General features: G+C 43.6%; 14 non-coding genes across 14 annotated transcripts; all 14 read right to left on the bottom strand.

Annotated features, from left to right (window-relative positions):
- Positions 1-322: 322 nt before the first annotated feature.
- Positions 323-395, bottom strand: Trnar-ucu (transfer RNA arginine (anticodon UCU)). Its single transcript has one exon. It is a non-coding gene; the product is annotated as a tRNA-Arg (tRNA).
- Positions 396-1,601: 1,206 nt separating this feature from the next.
- Positions 1,602-1,674, bottom strand: Trnar-ucu (transfer RNA arginine (anticodon UCU)). Its single transcript has one exon. It is a non-coding gene; the product is annotated as a tRNA-Arg (tRNA).
- Positions 1,675-2,880: 1,206 nt separating this feature from the next.
- Trnar-ucu (transfer RNA arginine (anticodon UCU)) lies at positions 2,881-2,953 on the bottom strand. The gene has a single exon. It is a non-coding gene; the product is annotated as a tRNA-Arg (tRNA).
- Positions 2,954-4,159: 1,206 nt separating this feature from the next.
- Trnar-ucu (transfer RNA arginine (anticodon UCU)) lies at positions 4,160-4,232 on the bottom strand. Its single transcript has one exon. It is a non-coding gene; the product is annotated as a tRNA-Arg (tRNA).
- Positions 4,233-5,438: 1,206 nt separating this feature from the next.
- Trnar-ucu (transfer RNA arginine (anticodon UCU)) lies at positions 5,439-5,511 on the bottom strand. Its single transcript has one exon. It is a non-coding gene; the product is annotated as a tRNA-Arg (tRNA).
- Positions 5,512-6,717: 1,206 nt separating this feature from the next.
- Positions 6,718-6,790, bottom strand: Trnar-ucu (transfer RNA arginine (anticodon UCU)). The gene has a single exon. It is a non-coding gene; the product is annotated as a tRNA-Arg (tRNA).
- Positions 6,791-7,996: 1,206 nt separating this feature from the next.
- On the bottom strand, positions 7,997-8,069 carry Trnar-ucu (transfer RNA arginine (anticodon UCU)). Its single transcript has one exon. It is a non-coding gene; the product is annotated as a tRNA-Arg (tRNA).
- Positions 8,070-9,275: 1,206 nt separating this feature from the next.
- On the bottom strand, positions 9,276-9,348 carry Trnar-ucu (transfer RNA arginine (anticodon UCU)). Its single transcript has one exon. It is a non-coding gene; the product is annotated as a tRNA-Arg (tRNA).
- Positions 9,349-10,554: 1,206 nt separating this feature from the next.
- Trnar-ucu (transfer RNA arginine (anticodon UCU)) lies at positions 10,555-10,627 on the bottom strand. The gene has a single exon. It is a non-coding gene; the product is annotated as a tRNA-Arg (tRNA).
- Positions 10,628-11,833: 1,206 nt separating this feature from the next.
- On the bottom strand, positions 11,834-11,906 carry Trnar-ucu (transfer RNA arginine (anticodon UCU)). Its single transcript has one exon. It is a non-coding gene; the product is annotated as a tRNA-Arg (tRNA).
- A 1,206-nt stretch (positions 11,907-13,112) lies between these two features.
- On the bottom strand, positions 13,113-13,185 carry Trnar-ucu (transfer RNA arginine (anticodon UCU)). The gene has a single exon. It is a non-coding gene; the product is annotated as a tRNA-Arg (tRNA).
- A 1,206-nt stretch (positions 13,186-14,391) lies between these two features.
- Positions 14,392-14,464, bottom strand: Trnar-ucu (transfer RNA arginine (anticodon UCU)). The gene has a single exon. It is a non-coding gene; the product is annotated as a tRNA-Arg (tRNA).
- A 1,205-nt stretch (positions 14,465-15,669) lies between these two features.
- Positions 15,670-15,742, bottom strand: Trnar-ucu (transfer RNA arginine (anticodon UCU)). The gene has a single exon. It is a non-coding gene; the product is annotated as a tRNA-Arg (tRNA).
- A 1,206-nt stretch (positions 15,743-16,948) lies between these two features.
- Positions 16,949-17,021, bottom strand: Trnar-ucu (transfer RNA arginine (anticodon UCU)). The gene has a single exon. It is a non-coding gene; the product is annotated as a tRNA-Arg (tRNA).
- Between the last annotated feature and the right edge of the window lie 669 nt (positions 17,022-17,690).

Below are 17,690 nucleotides of genomic sequence, written 5' to 3' on the forward strand. Positions count from 1 at the left end.
AATTCAAAATCTTTTCTCTTCATTGTATTTGTGTCTGTACGAAATGTGCGTTCTATTGCTATATTTATATCAGTAGGTAAAAATTGGGTATTGAAAGAAAATTCCCGTCAACAGGCACGTGAAGATATGGTTCCGTTTTTACTGCATTTCCACATAACAGCGTCATGGATAACAGATCTACGAGAATTTGGCTTATATGTGTAAGGTCTACATACTTGAGCATAGAACTGAGGTCACAACAATTTTCAACTTTTGCAGAGGCTTGTGATTTCCCATACGTCAGTACCCACCTGGAGATTGGCACACGTTTGTAAAAATTGCCCGTCCCTTGTGGGGATCGAACCCACGACCTTTGGATTAGAAGTCCAACGCGCTATCCTCTGCGCCAAAGGGACGCTGTGCAGGCCTACAGCTCAGATGTAAGAGGTTCTGCAAGACATGACCCATGCTACATGTCTCGCATTACTTTCCTGATAGGCTTACTTTCATATTTCTCTGAAGCAATTACATCAAAGACTCTTTATTTATGCAACAGACACGATACATCGCTCTGTTTACCATGGCCCTACTGAATGATACACCTGCGTATTGACAGAGTTGCTCTGTACAATCGTAGTAACACAGTCCTGCTATTAGATTCGCTCACGTGCGCTGCTTACCGATAGATGGGAATTGCGCTCTTTAGAACAGCATTCACTAACGAAGTGGTAAAGGAAACACTGTATGATTAGTCACATTTTTTGACTTTGGTTGACTGCTGTGTCACAGCCGGTCCCCATCATATGTATACACTCCCACGAACGTGTGTGCCCTGTTAGCACATTTACCAGGAACTTTAGCTGCATCACCTCCCTAGCAATTTCAAGCCGTCCTCGAAGCGTCAGCCATTGCTTGGTGACAGTGTGCTTCGATGAGAAGTGGACAGATGATGCATCTCTCTCGCCGTCAGTTATAGGCGGGAATCATACTTAATGTAGTTTTCGGCAAGCGTCAGCGGAGCGTCAGACGTCTCTGTCTGATCTTCTCCCTTCATGTATCTAGCAAGTTCCCCCTTGACAGTCTCCAGTAAAAGCCCCCTGTGCCGAAGTGAAAATTGTCGCCGTTTCTATAGATACAGAGTGCCATTGTTTAATGGAAGCACTTAAGGAAACATAGCAGAATATCTTGTTGTGGAACTGTCTACTTTTCTCACTTGTGGCCGAGAAAACTGAAACCCTCTCACCTTGGGCTGGAAGAATTAAAGATCATCACTGGGATTACATACATTGACTCATGAAGTAATTCAAAATCTTTTCTCTTCATTGTATTTGTTTCTGTACGAAATGTGCGTTCTATTGCTATATTTATATCAGTAGGTAAAAATTGGGTATTGAAAGAAAATTCCCGTCAACAGGCACGTGAAGATATGGTTCCGTTTTTACTGCATTTACACATAACAGCGTCATGGATAACAGATCTACGAGAATTTGGCTTATATGTGTAAGGTCTACGTACTTGAGCATAGAACTGAGGTCACAACAATTTTCAACTTTTGCAGAGGCTTGTGATTTCCCATACGTCAGTACCCATCTGGAGATTGGCACACGTTTTTAAAAATTGCCCGTCCCTTGTGGGGATCAAACCCACGACCTTTGGATTAGAAGTCCAACGCGCTATCCTCTGCGCCAAAGGGACACTGTGCAGGCCTACAGCTCAGATGTAAGAGGTTCTGCAAGACATGACCCATGCTACATGTCTCGCATTACTTTCCTGATAGGCTTACTTTCATATTTCTCTGAAACAATTACATCAAAGACTCTTTATTTATGCAACAGACACGATACATCGCTCTGTTTACCATGGCCCTACTGATTGATACACCTGCGTATTGACAGAGTTGCTGTGTACAATCGTAGTAACACAGTCCTGCTATTAGATTCGCTCACGTGCGCTGCTTACCGATAGATGGGAATTGCGCTCTTTAGAACAGCATTCACTAACGAAGTGGTAAAGGAAACACTGTATAATTAGTCACATTTTTTGACTTTGGTTGACTGCTGTGTCACAGCCGGTCCCCATCATATGTATACACTCCCACGAACGTGTGTGCCCTGTTAGCACATTTACCAGGAACTTTAGCTGCATCACCTCCCTAGCAAGTTCAAGCCGTCCTCGAAGCGTCAGCCATTGCTTGGTGACAGTGTGCTTCGATGAGAAGTGGACAGATGATGCATCTCTCTCGCCGTCAGTTATAGGCGGGAATCATACTTAATGTAGTTTTCGGCAAGCATCAGCGGAGCGTCAGACGTCTCTGTCTGATCTTCTCCCTTCATGTATCTAGCAAGTTCCCCCTTGACAGTCTCCAGTAAAACCCCCCTGTGCTGAAGTGAAAATTGTCGCCGTTTCTATAGATACAGAGTGCCATTGTTTAATGGAAGCACTTAAGGAAACATAGCAGAATATCTTGTTGTGGAACTGTCTACTTTTCTCACTTGTGGCCGAGAAAACTGAAACCCTCTCACCTTGGGCTGGAAGAATTAAAGATCATCACTGGGATTACATACATTGACTCATGAAGTAATTCAAAATCTTTTCACTTCATTGTATTTGTTTCTGTACGAAATGTGCGTTCTATTGCTATATTTATATCAGTAGGTAAAAATTGGGTATTGAAAGAAAATTCCCGTCAACAGGCACGTGAAGATATGGTTCCGTTTTTACTGCATTTACACATAACAGCGTCATGGATAACAGATCTACGAGAATTTGGCTTATATGTGTAAGGTCTACATACTTGAGCATAGAACTGAGGTCACAACAATTTTCAACTTTTGCAGAGGCTTGTGATTTCCCATACGTCAGTACCCATCTGGAGATTGGCACACGTTTTTAAAAATTGCCCGTCCCTTGTGGGGATCGAACCCACGACCTTTGGATTAGAAGTCCAACGCGCTATCCTCTGCGCCAAAGGGACGCTGTGCAGGCCTACAGCTCAGATGTAAGAGGTTCTGCAAGACATGACCCATGCTACATGTCTCGCATTACTTTCCTGATAGGCTTACTTTCATATTTCTCTGAAGCAATTACATCAAAGACTCTTTATTTATGCAACAGACACGATACATCGCTCTGTTTACCATGGCCCTACTGATTGATACACCTGCGTATTGACAGAGTTGCTCTGTACAATCGTAGTAACACAGTCCTGCTATTAGATTCGCTCACGTGGGCTGCTTACCGATAGATGGGAATTGCGCTCTTTAGAACAGCATTCACTAACGAAGTGGTAAAGGAAACACTGTATGATTAGTCACATTTTTTGACTTTGGTTGACTGCTGTGTCACAGCCGGTCCCCATCATATGTATACACTCCCACGAACGTGTGTGCCCTGTTAGCACATTTACCAGGAACTTTAGCTGCATCACCTCCCTAGCAATTTCAAGCCGTCCTCGAAGCGTCAGCCATTGCTTGGTGACAGTGTGCTTCGATGAGAAGTGGACAGATGATGCATCTCTCTCGCCGTCAGTTATAGGCGGGAATCATACTTAATGTAGTTTTCGGCAAGCGTCAGCGGAGCGTCAGACGTCTCTGTCTGATCTTCTCCCTTCATGTATCTAGCAAGTTCCCCCTTGACAGTCTCCAGTAAAAGCCCCCTGTGCCGAAGTGAAAATTGTCGCCGTTTCTATAGATACAGAGTGCCATTGTTTAATGGAAGCACTTAAGGAAACATAGCAGAATATCTTGTTGTGGAACTGTCTACTTTTCTCACTTGTGGCCGAGAAAACTGAAACCCTCTCACCTTGGGCTGGAAGAATTAAAGATCATCACTGGGATTACATACATTGACTCATGAAGTAATTCAAAATCTTTTCTCTTCATTGTATTTGTTTCTGTACGAAATGTGCGTTCTATTGCTATATTTATATCAGTAGGTAAAAATTGGGTATTGAAAGAAAATTCCCGTCAACAGGCACGTGAAGATATGGTTCCGTTTTTACTGCATTTACACATAACAGCGTCATGGATAACAGATCTACGAGAATTTGGCTTATATGTGTAAGGTCTACATACTTGAGCATAGAACTGAGGTCACAACAATTTTCAACTTTTGCAGAGGCTTGTGATTTCCCATACGTCAGTACCCATCTGGAGATTGGCACACGTTTTTAAAAATTGCCTGTCCCTTGTGGGGATCGAACCCACTACCTTTGGATTAGAAGTCCAACGCGCTATCCTCTGCGCCAAAGGGACGCTGTGCAGGCCTACAGCTCAGATGTAAGAGGTTCTGCAAGACATGACCCATGCTACATGTCTCGCATTACTTTCCTGATAGGCTTACTTTCATATTTCTCTGAAGCAATTACATCAAAGACTCTTTATTTATGCAACAGACACGATACATCGCTCTGTTTACCATGGCCCTACTGAATGATACACCTGCGTATTGACAGAGTTGCTCTGTACAATCGTAGTAACACAGTCCTGCTATTAGATTCGCTCACGTGCGCTGCTTACCGATAGATGGGAATTGCGCTCTTTAGAACAGCATTCACTAACGAAGTGGTAAAGGAAACACTGTATGATTAGTCACATTTTTTGACTTTGGTTGACTGCTGTGTCACAGCCGGTCCCCATCATATGTATACACTCCCACGAACGTGTGTGCCCTGTTAGCACATTTACCAGGAACTTTAGCTGCATCACCTCCCTAGCAATTTCAAGCCGTCCTCGAAGCGTCAGCCATTGCTTGGTGACAGTGTGCTTCGATGAGAAGTGGACAGATGATGCATCTCTCTCGCCGTCAGTTATAGGCGGGAATCATACTTAATGTAGTTTTCGGCAAGCGTCAGCGGAGCGTCAGACGTCTCTGTCTGATCTTCTCCCTTCATGTATCTAGCAAGTTCCCCCTTGACAGTCTCCAGTAAAAGCCCCCTGTGCCGAAGTGAAAATTGTCGCCGTTTCTATAGATACAGAGTGCCATTGTTTAATGGAAGCACTTAAGGAAACATAGCAGAATATCTTGTTGTGGAACTGTCTACTTTTCTCACTTGTGGCCGAGAAAACTGAAACCCTCTCACCTTGGGCTGGAAGAATTAAAGATCATCACTGGGATTACATACATTGACTCATGAAGTAATTCAAAATCTTTTCTCTTCATTGTATTTGTTTCTGTACGAAATGTGCGTTCTATTGCTATATTTATATCAGTAGGTAAAAATGGGGTATTGAAAGAAAATTCCCGTCAACAGGCACGTGAAGATATGGTTCCGTTTTTACTGCATTTACACATAACAGCGTCATGGATAACAGATCTACGAGAATTTGGCTTATATGTGTAAGGTCTACGTACTTGAGCATAGAACTGAGGTCACAACAATTTTCAACTTTTGCAGAGGCTTGTGATTTCCCATACGTCAGTACCCATCTGGAGATTGGCACACGTTTTTAAAAATTGCCCGTCCCTTGTGGGGATCGAACCCACGACCTTTGGATTAGAAGTCCAACGCGCTATCCTCTGCGCCAAAGGGACACTGTGCAGGCCTACAGCTCAGATGTAAGAGGTTCTGCAAGACATGACCCATGCTACATGTCTCGCATTACTTTCCTGATAGGCTTACTTTCATATTTCTCTGAAGCAATTACATCAAAGACTCTTTATTTATGCAACAGACACGATACATCGCTCTGTTTACCATGGCCCTACTGATTGATACACCTGCGTATTGACAGAGTTGCTCTGTACAATCGTAGTAACACAGTCCTGCTATTAGATTCGCTCACGTGCGCTGCTTACCGATAGATGGGAATTGCGCTCTTTAGAACAGCATTCACTAACGAAGTGGTAAAGGAAACACTGTATGATTAGTCACATTTTTTGACTTTGGTTGACTGCTGTGTCACAGCCGGTCCCCATCATATGTATACACTCCCACGAACGTGTGTGCCCTGTTAGCACATTTACCAGGAACTTTAGCTGCATCACCTCCCTAGCAAGTTCAAGCCGTCCTCGAAGCGTCAGCCATTGCTTGGTGACAGTGTGCTTCGATGAGAAGTGGACAGATGATGCATCTCTCTCGCCGTCAGTTATAGGCGGGAATCATACTTAATGTAGTTTTCGGCAAGCATCAGCGGAGCGTCAGACGTCTCTGTCTGATCTTCTCCCTTCATGTATCTAGCAAGTTCCCCCTTGACAGTCTCCAGTAAAACCCCCCTGTGCTGAAGTGAAAATTGTCGCCGTTTCTATAGATACAGAGTGCCATTGTTTAATGGAAGCACTTAAGGAAACATAGCAGAATATCTTGTTGTGGAACTGTCTACTTTTCTCACTTGTGGCCGAGAAAACTGAAACCCTCTCACCTTGGGCTGGAAGAATTAAAGATCATCACTGGGATTACATACATTGACTCATGAAGTAATTCAAAATCTTTTCTCTTCATTGTATTTGTTTCTGTACGAAATGTGCGTTCTATTGCTATATTTATATCAGTAGGTAAAAATTGGGTATTGAAAGAAAATTCCCGTCAACAGGCACGTGAAGATATGGTTCCGTTTTTACTGCATTTACACATAACAGCGTCATGGATAACAGATCTACGAGAATTTGGCTTATATGTGTAAGGTCTACATACTTGAGCATAGAACTGAGGTCACAACAATTTTCAACTTTTGCAGAGGCTTGTGATTTCCCATACGTCAGTACCCATCTGGAGATTGGCACACGTTTTTAAAAATTGCCCGTCCCTTGTGGGGATCGAACCCACGACCTTTGGATTAGAAGTCCAACGCGCTATCCTCTGCGCCAAAGGGACGCTGTGCAGGCCTACAGCTCAGATGTAAGAGGTTCTGCAAGACATGACCCATGCTACATGTCTCGCATTACTTTCCTGATAGGCTTACTTTCATATTTCTCTGAAGCAATTACATCAAAGACTCTTTATTTATGCAACAGACACGATACATCGCTCTGTTTACCATGGCCCTACTGATTGATACACCTGCGTATTGACAGAGTTGCTCTGTACAATCGTAGTAACACAGTCCTGCTATTAGATTCGCTCACGTGCGCTGCTTACCGATAGATGGGAATTGCGCTCTTTAGAACAGCATTCACTAACGAAGTGGTAAAGGAAACACTGTATGATTAGTCACATTTTTTGACTTTGGTTGACTGCTGTGTCACAGCCGGTCCCCATCATATGTATACACTCCCACGAACGTGTGTGCCCTGTTAGCACATTTACCAGGAACTTTAGCTGCATCACCTCCCTAGCAATTTCAAGCCGTCCTCGAAGCGTCAGCCATTGCTTGGTGACAGTGTGCTTCGATGAGAAGTGGACAGATGATGCATCTCTCTCGCCGTCAGTTATAGGCGGGAATCATACTTAATGTAGTTTTCGGCAAGCGTCAGCGGAGCGTCAGACGTCTCTGTCTGATCTTCTCCCTTCATGTATCTAGCAAGTTCCCCCTTGACAGTCTCCAGTAAAAGCCCCCTGTGCCGAAGTGAAAATTGTCGCCGTTTCTATAGATACAGAGTGCCATTGTTTAATGGAAGCACTTAAGGAAACATAGCAGAATATCTTGTTGTGGAACTGTCTACTTTTCTCACTTGTGGCCGAGAAAACTGAAACCCTCTCACCTTGGGCTGGAAGAATTAAAGATCATCACTGGGATTACATACATTGACTCATGAAGTAATTCAAAATCTTTTCTCTTCATTGTATTTGTTTCTGTACGAAATGTGCGTTCTATTGCTATATTTATATCAGTAGGTAAAAATTGGGTATTGAAAGAAAATTCCCGTCAACAGGCACGTGAAGATATGGTTCCGTTTTTACTGCATTTACACATAACAGCGTCATGGATAACAGATCTACGAGAATTTGGCTTATATGTGTAAGGTCTACATACTTGAGCATAGAACTGAGGTCACAACAATTTTCAACTTTTGCAGAGGCTTGTGATTTCCCATACGTCAGTACCCACCTGGAGATTGGCACACGTTTTTAAAAATTGCCCGTCCCTTAAAGGGATCGAACCCACGACCTTTGGATTAGAAGTCCAACGCGCTATCCTCTGCGCTAAAGGGACGCTGTGCAGGCCTACAGCTCAGATGTAAGAGGTTCTGCAAGACATGACCCATGCTACATGTCTCGCATTACTTTCCTGATAGGCTTACTTTCATATTTCTCTGAAGCAATTACATCAAAGACTCTTTATTTATGCAACAGACACGATACATCGCTCTGTTTACCATGGCCCTACTGATTGATACACCTGCGTATTGACAGAGTTGCTCTGTACAATCGTAGTAACACAGTCCTGCTATTAGATTCGCTCACGTGCGCTGCTTACCGATAGATGGGAATTGCGCTCTTTAGAACAGCATTCACTAACGAAGTGGTAAAGGAAACACTGTATGATTAGTCACATTTTTTGACTTTGGTTGACTGCTGTGTCACAGCCGGTCCCCATCATATGTATACACTCCCACGAACGTGTGTGCCCTGTTAGCACATTTACCAGGAACTTTAGCTGCATCACCTCCCTAGCAATTTCAAGCCGTCCTCGAAGCGTCAGCCATTGCTTGGTGACAGTGTGCTTCGATGAGAAGTGGACAGATGATGCATCTCTCTCGCCGTCAGTTATAGGCGGGAATCATACTTAATGTAGTTTTCGGCAAGCGTCAGCGGAGCGTCAGACGTCTCTGTCTGATCTTCTCCCTTCATGTATCTAGCAAGTTCCCCCTTGACAGTCTCCAGTAAAAGCCCCCTGTGCCGAAGTGAAAATTGTCGCCATTTCTATAGATACAGAGTGCCATTGTTTAATGGAAGCACTTAAGGAAACATAGCAGAATATCTTGTTGTGGAACTGTCTACTTTTCTCACTTGTGGCCGAGAAAACTGAAACCCTCTCACCTTGGGCTGGAAGAATTAAAGATCATCACTGGGATTACATACATTGACTCATGAAGTAATTCAAAATCTTTTCTCTTCATTGTATTTGTTTCTGTACGAAATGTGCGTTCTATTGCTATATTTATATCAGTAGGTAAAAATTGGGTATTGAAAGAAAATTCCCGTCAACAGGCACGTGAAGATATGGTTCCGTTTTTACTGCATTTACACATAACAGCGTCATGGATAACAGATCTACGAGAATTTGGCTTATATGTGTAAGGTCTACGTACTTGAGCATAGAACTGAGGTCACAACAATTTTCAACTTTTGCAGAGGCTTGTGATTTCCCATACGTCAGTACCCATCTGGAGATTGGCACACGTTTTTAAAAATTGCCCGTCCCTTGTGGGGATCGAACCCACGACCTTTGGATTAGAAGTCCAACGCGCTATCCTCTGCGCCAAAGGGACGCTGTGCAGGCCTACAGCTCAGATGTAAGAGGTTCTGCAAGACATGACCCATGCTACATGTCTCGCATTACTTTCCTGATAGGCTTACTTTCATATTTCTCTGAAGCAATTACATCAAAGACTCTTTATTTATGCAACAGACACGATACATCGCTCTGTTTACCATGGCCCTACTGATTGATACACCTGCGTACTGACAGAGTTGCTCTGTACAATCGTAGTAACACAGTCCTGCTATTAGATTCGCTCACGTGCGCTGCTTACCGATAGATGGGAATTGCGCTCTTTAGAACAGCATTCACTAACGAAGTGGTAAAGGAAACACTGTATGATTAGTCACATTTTTTGACTTTGGTTGACTGCTGTGTCACAGCCGGTCCCCATCATATGTATACACTCCCACGAACGTGTGTGCCCTGTTAGCACATTTACCAGGAACTTTAGCTGCATCACCTCCCTAGCAATTTCAAGCCGTCCTCGAAGCGTCAGCCATTGCTTGGTGACAGTGTGCTTCGATGAGAAGTGGACAGATGATGCATCTCTCTCGCCGTCAGTTATAGGCGGGAATCATACTTAATGTAGTTTTCGGCAAGCGTCAGCGAAGCGTCAGACGTCTCTGTCTGATCTTCTCCCTTCATGTATCTAGCAAGTTCCCCCTTGACAGTCTCCAGTAAAAGCCCCCTGTGCCGAAGTGAAAATTGTCGCCGTTTCTATAGATACAGAGTGCCATTGTTTAATGGAAGCACTTAAGGAAACATAGCAGAATATCTTGTTGTGGAACTGTCTACTTTTCTCACTTGTGGCCGAGAAAACTGAAACCCTCTCACCTTGGGCTGGAAGTATTAAAGATCATCACTGGGATTACATACATTGACTCATGAAGTAATTCAAAATCTTTTCTCTTCATTGTATTTGTTTCTGTACGAAATGTGCGTTCTATTGCTATATTTATATCAGTAGGTAAAAATTGGGTATTGAAAGAAAATTCCCGTCAACAGGCACGTGAAGATATGGTTTCGTTTTTACTGCATTTACACATAACAGCGTCATGGATAACAGATCTACGAGAATTTGGCTTATATGTGTAAGGTCTACATACTTGAGCATAGAACTGAGGTCACAACAATTTTCAACTTTTGCAGAGGCTTGTGATTTCCCATACGTCAGTACCCATCTGGAGATTGGCACACGTTTTTAAAAATTGCCCGTCCCTTGTGGGGATCGAACCCACGACCTTTGGATTAGAAGTCCAACGCGCTATCCTCTGCGCCAAAGGGACACTGTGCAGGCCTACAGCTCAGATGTAAGAGGTTCTGCAAGACATGACCCATGCTACATGTCTCGCATTACTTTCCTGATAGGCTTACTTTCATATTTCTCTGAAGCAATTACATCAAAGACTCTTTATTTATGCAACAGACACGATACATCGCTCTGTTTACCATGGCCCTACTGATTGATACACCTGCGTATTGACAGAGTTGCTCTGTACAATCGTAGTAACACAGTCCTGCTATTAGATTCGCTCACGTGCGCTGCTTACCGATAGATGGGAATTGCGCTCTTTAGAACAGCATTCACTAACGAAGTGGTAAAGGAAACACTGTATGATTAGTCACATTTTTTGACTTTGGTTGACTGCTGTGTCACAGCCGGTCCCCATCATATGTATACACTCCCACGAACGTGTGTGCCCTGTTAGCACATTTACCAGGAACTTTAGCTGCATCACCTCCCTAGCAAGTTCAAGCCGTCCTCGAAGCGTCAGCCATTGCTTGGTGACAGTGTGCTTCGATGAGAAGTGGACAGATGATGCATCTCTCTCGCCGTCAGTTATAGGCGGGAATCATACTTAATGTAGTTTTCGGCAAGCATCAGCGGAGCGTCAGACGTCTCTGTCTGATCTTCTCCCTTCATGTATCTAGCAAGTTCCCCCTTGACAGTCTCCAGTAAAACCCCCCTGTGCTGAAGTGAAAATTGTCGCCGTTTCTATAGATACAGAGTGCCATTGTTTAATGGAAGCACTTAAGGAAACATAGCAGAATATCTTGTTGTGGAACTGTCTACTTTTCTCACTTGTGGCCGAGAAAACTGAAACCCTCTCACCTTGGGCTGGAAGAATTAAAGATCATCACTGGGATTACATACATTGACTCATGAAGTAATTCAAAATCTTTTCACTTCATTGTATTTGTTTCTGTACGAAATGTGCGTTCTATTGCTATATTTATATCAGTAGGTAAAAATTGGGTATTGAAAGAAAATTCCCGTCAACAGGCACGTGAAGATATGGTTCCGTTTTTACTGCATTTACACATAACAGCGTCATGGATAACAGATCTACGAGAATTTGGCTTATATGTGTAAGGTCTACATACTTGAGCATAGAACTGAGGTCACAACTATTTTCAACTTTTGCAGAGGCTTGTGATTTCCCATACGTCAGTACCCATCTGGAGATTGGCACACGTTTTTAAAAATTGCCCGTCCCTTGTGGGGATCGAACCCACGACCTTTGGATTAGAAGTCCAACGCGCTATCCTCTGCGCCAAAGGGACGCTGTGCAGGCCTACAGCTCAGATGTAAGAGGTTCTGCAAGACATGACCCATGCTACATGTCTCGCATTACTTTCCTGATAGGCTTACTTTCATATTTCTCTGAAGCAATTACATCAAAGACTCTTTATTTATGCAACAGACACGATACATCGCTCTTTTTACCATGGCCCTACTGATTGATACACCTGCGTATTGACAGAGTTGCTCTGAACAATCGTAGTAACACAGTCCTGCTATTAGATTCTCTCACGTGCGCTGCTTACCGATAGATGGGAATTGCGCTCTTTAGAACAGCATTCACTAACGAAGTGGTAAAGGAAACACTGTATGATTAGTCACATTTTTTGACTTTGGTTGACTGCTGTGTCACAGCCGGTCCCCATCATATGTATACACTCCCACGAACGTGTGTGCCCTGTTAGCACATTTACCAGGAACTTTAGCTGCATCACCTCCCTAGCAATTTCAAGCCGTCCTCGAAGCGTCAGCCATTGCTTGGTGACAGTGTGCTTCGATGAGAAGTGGACAGATGATGCATCTCTCTCGCCGTCAGTTATAGGCGGGAATCATACTTAATGTAGTTTTCGGCAAGCGTCAGCGGAGCGTCAGACGTCTCTGTCTGATCTTCTCCCTTCATGTATCTAGCAAGTTCCCCCTTGACAGTCTCCAGTAAAAGCCCCCTGTGCCGAAGTGAAAATTGTCGCCATTTCTATAGATACAGAGTGCCATTGTTTAATGGAAGCACTTAAGGAAACATAGCAGAATATCTTGTTGTGGAACTGTCTACTTTTCTCACTTGTGGCCGAGAAAACTGAAACCCTCTCACCTTGGGCTGGAAGAATTAAAGATCATCACTGGGATTACATACATTGACTCATGAAGTAATTCAAAATCTTTTCTCTTCATTGTATTTGTTTCTGTACGAAATGTGCGTTCTATTGCTATATTTATATCAGTAGGTAAAAATTGGGTATTGAAAGAAAATTCCCGTCAACAGGCACGTGAAGATATGGTTCCGTTTTTACTGCATTTACACATAACAGCGTCATGGATAACAGATCTACGAGAATTTGGCTTATATGTGTAAGGTCTACGTACTTGAGCATAGAACTGAGGTCACAACAATTTTCAACTTTTGCAGAGGCTTGTGATTTCCCATACGTCAGTACCCATCTGGAGATTGGCACACGTTTTTAAAAATTGCCCGTCCCTTGTGGGGATCGAACCCACGACCTTTGGATTAGAAGTCCAACGCGCTATCCTCTGCGCCAAAGGGACGCTGTGCAGGCCTACAGCTCAGATGTAAGAGGTTCTGCAAGACATGACCCATGCTACATGTCTCGCATTACTTTCCTGATAGGCTTACTTTCATATTTCTCTGAAGCAATTACATCAAAGACTCTTTATTTATGCAACAGACACGATACATCGCTCTGTTTACCATGGCCCTACTGATTGATACACCTGCGTATTGACAGAGTTGCTCTGTACAATCGTAGTAACACAGTCCTGCTATTAGATTCGCTCACGTGCGCTGCTTACCGATAGATGGGAATTGCGCTCTTTAGAACAGCATTCACTAACGAAGTGGTAAAGGGAACACTGTATGATTAGTCACATTTTTTGACTTTGGTTGACTGCTGTGTCACAGCCGGTCCCCATCATATGTATACACTCCCACGAACGTGTGTGCCCTGTTAGCACATTTACCAGGAACTTTAGCTGCATCACCTCCCTAGCAATTTCAAGCCGTCCTCGAAGCGTCAGCCATTGCTTGGTGACAGTGTGCTTCGATGAGAAGTGGACAGATGATGCATCTCTCTCGCCGTCAGTTATAGGCGGGAATCATACTTAATGTAGTTTTCGGCAAGCGTCAGCGGAGCGTCAGACGTCTCTGTCTGATCTTCTCCCTTCATGTATCTAGCAAGTTCCCCCTTGACAGTCTCCAGTAAAAGCCCCCTGTGCCGAAGTGAAAATTGTCGCCGTTTCTATAGATACAGAGTGCCATTGTTTAATGGAAGCACTTAAGGAAACATAGCAGAATATCTTGTTGTGGAACTGTCTACTTTTCTCACTTGTGGCCGAGAAAACTGAAACCCTCTCACCTTGGGCTGGAAGAATTAAAGATCATCACTGGGATTACATACATTGACTCATGAAGTAATTCAAAATCTTTTCTCTTCATTGTATTTGTTTCTGTACGAAATGTGCGTTCTATTGCTATATTTATATCAGTAGGTAAAAATTGGGTATTGAAAGAAAATTCCCGTCAACAGGCACGTGAAGATATGGTTCCGTTTTTACTGCATTTACACATAACAGCGTCATGGATAACAGATCTACGAGAATTTGGCTTATATGTGTAAGGTCTACATACTTGAGCATAGAACTGAGGTCACAACAATTTTCAACTTTTGCAGAGGCTTGTGATTTCCCATACGTCAGTACCCACCTGGAGATTGGCACACGTTTTTAAAAATTGCCCGTTCCTTGTGGGGATCGAACCCACGACCTTTGGATTAGAAGTCCAACGCGCTATCCTCTGCGCCAAAGGGACGCTGTGCAGGCCTACAGCTCAGATGTAAGAGGTTCTGCAAGACATGACCCATGCTACATGTCTCGCATTACTTTCCTGATAGGCTTACTTTCATATTTCTCTGAAGCAATTACATCAAAGACTCTTTATTTATGCAACAGACACGATACATCGCTCTGTTTACCATGGCCCTACTGATTGATACACCTGCGTATTGACAGAGTTGCTCTGTACAATCGTAGTAACACAGTCCTGCTATTAGATTCGCTCACGTGCGCTGCTTACCGATAGATGGGAATTGCGCTCTTTAGAACAGCATTCACTAACGAAGTGGTAAAGGAAACACTGTATGATTAGTCACATTTTTTGACTTTGGTTGACTGCTGTGTCACAGCCGGTCCCCATCATATGTATACACTCCCACGAACGTGTGTGCCCTGTTAGCACATTTACCAGGAACTTTAGCTGCATCACCTCCCTAGCAATTTCAAGCCGTCCTCGAAGCGTCAGCCATTGCTTGGTGACAGTGTGCTTCGATGAGAAGTGGACAGATGATGCATCTCTCTCGCCGTCAGTTATAGGCGGGAATCATACTTAATGTAGTTTTCGGCAAGCGTCAGCGGAGCGTCAGACGTTCTGTCTGATCTTCTCCCTTCATGTATCTAGCAAGTTCCCCCTTGACAGTCTCCAGTAAAAGCCCCCTGTGCCGAAGTGAAAATTGTCGCCATTTCTATAGATACAGAGTGCCATTGTTTAATGGAAGCACTTAAGGAAACATAGCAGAATATCTTGTTGTGGAACTGTCTACTTTTCTCACTTGTGGCCGAGAAAACTGAAACCCTCTCACCTTGGGCTGGAAGAATTAAAGATCATCACTGGGATTACATACATTGACTCATGAAGTAATTCAAAATCTTTTCTCTTCATTGTATTTGTTTCTGTACGAAATGTGCGTTCTATTGCTATATTTATATCAGTAGGTAAAAATTGGGTATTGAAAGAAAATTCCCGTCAACAGGCACGTGAAGATATGGTTCCGTTTTTACTGCATTTACACATAACAGCGTCATGGATAACAGATCTACGAGAATTTGGCTTATATGTGTAAGGTCTACGTACTTGAGCATAGAACTGAGGTCACAACAATTTTCAACTTTTGCAGAGGCTTGTGATTTCCCATACGTCAGTACCCATCTGGAGATTGGCACACGTTTTTAAAAATTGCCCGTCCCTTGTGGGGATCGAACCCACGACCTTTGGATTAGAAGTCCAACGCGCTATCCTCTGCGCCAAAGGGACGCTGTGCAGGCCTACAGCTCAGATGTAAGAGGTTCTGCAAGACATGACCCATGCTACATGTCTCGCATTACTTTCCTGATAGGCTTACTTTCATATTTCTCTGAAGCAATTACATCAAAGACTCTTTATTTATGCAACAGACACGATACATCGCTCTGTTTACCATGGCCCTACTGATTGATACACCTGCGTATTGACAGAGTTGCTCTGTACAATCGTAGTAACACAGTCCTGCTATTAGATTCGCTCACGTGCGCTGCTTACCGATAGATGGGAATTGCGCTCTTTAGAACAGCATTCACTAACGAAGTGGTAAAGGGAACACTGTATGATTAGTCACATTTTTTGACTTTGGTTGACTGCTGTGTCACAGCCGGTCCCCATCATATGTATACACTCCCACGAACGTGTGTGCCCTGTTAGCACATTTACCAGGAACTTTAGCTGCATCACCTCCCTAGCAATTTCAAGCCGTCCTCGAAGCGTCAGCCATTGCTTGGTGACAGTGTGCTTCGATGAGAAGTGGACAGATGATGCATCTCTCTCGCCGTCAGTTATAGGCGGGAATCATACTTAATGTAGTTTTCGGCAAGCGTCAGCGAAGCGTCAGACGTCTCTGTCTGATCTTCTCCCTTCATGTATCTAGCAAGTTCCCCCTTGACAGTCTCCAGTAAAAGCCCCCTGTGCCGAAGTGAAAATTGTCGCCGTTTCTATAGATACAGAGTGCCATTGTTTAATGGAAGCACTTAAGGAAACATAGCAGAATATCTTGTTGTGGAACTGTCTACTTTTCTCACTTGTGGCCGAGAAAACTGAAACCCTCTCACCTTGGGCTGGAAGTATTAAAGATCATCACTGGGATTACATACATTGACTCATGAAGTAATTCAAAATCTTTTCTCTTCATTGTATTTGTTTCTGTACGAAATGTGCGTTCTATTGCTATATTTATATCAGTAGGTAAAAATTGGGTATTGAAAGAAAATTCCCGTCAACAGGCACGTGAAGATATGGTTTCGTTTTTACTGCATTTACACATAACAGCGTCATGGATAACAGATCTACGAGAATTTGGCTTATATGTGTAAGGTCTACATACTTGAGCATAGAACTGAGGTCACAACAATTTTCAACTTTTGCAGAGGCTTGTGATTTCCCATACGTCAGTACCCATCTGGAGATTGGCACACGTTTTTAAAAATTGCCCGTCCCTTGTGGGGATCGAACCCACGACCTTTGGATTAGAAGTCCAACGCGCTATACTCTGCGCCAAAGGGACACTGTGCAGGCCTACAGCTCAGATGTAAGAGGTTCTGCAAGACATGACCCATGCTACATGTCTCGCATTACTTTCCTGATAGGCTTACTTTCATATTTCTCTGAAGCAATTACATCAAAGACTCTTTATTTATGCAACAGACACGATACATCGCTCTGTTTACCATGGCCCTACTGATTGATACACCTGCGTATTGACAGAGTTGCTCTGTACAATCGTAGTAACACAGTCCTGCTATTAGATTCGCTCACGTGCGCTGCTTACCGATAGATGGGAATTGCGCTCTTTAGAACAGCATTCACTAACGAAGTGGTAAAGGAAACACTGTATGATTAGTCACATTTTTTGACTTTGGTTGACTGCTGTGTCACAGCCGGTCCCCATCATATGTATACACTCCCACGAACGTGTGTGCCCTGTTAGCACATTTACCAGGAACTTTAGCTGCATCACCTCCCTAGCAATTTCAAGCCGTCCTCGAAGCGTCAGCCATTGCTTGGTGACAGTGTGCTTCGATGAGAAGTGGACAGATGATGCATCTCTCTCGCCGTCAGTTATAGGCGGGAATCATACTTAATGTAGTTTTCGGCAAGCGTCAGCGGAGCGTCAGACGTCTCTGTCTGATCTTCTCCCTTCATGTATCTAGCAAGTTCCCCCTTGACAGTCTCC

This window comes from Schistocerca gregaria, chromosome 1 (assembly GCF_023897955.1).
Source record: "Schistocerca gregaria isolate iqSchGreg1 chromosome 1, iqSchGreg1.2, whole genome shotgun sequence".
NCBI classification, from domain to species: Eukaryota; Metazoa; Arthropoda; class Insecta; order Orthoptera; family Acrididae; genus Schistocerca; species Schistocerca gregaria.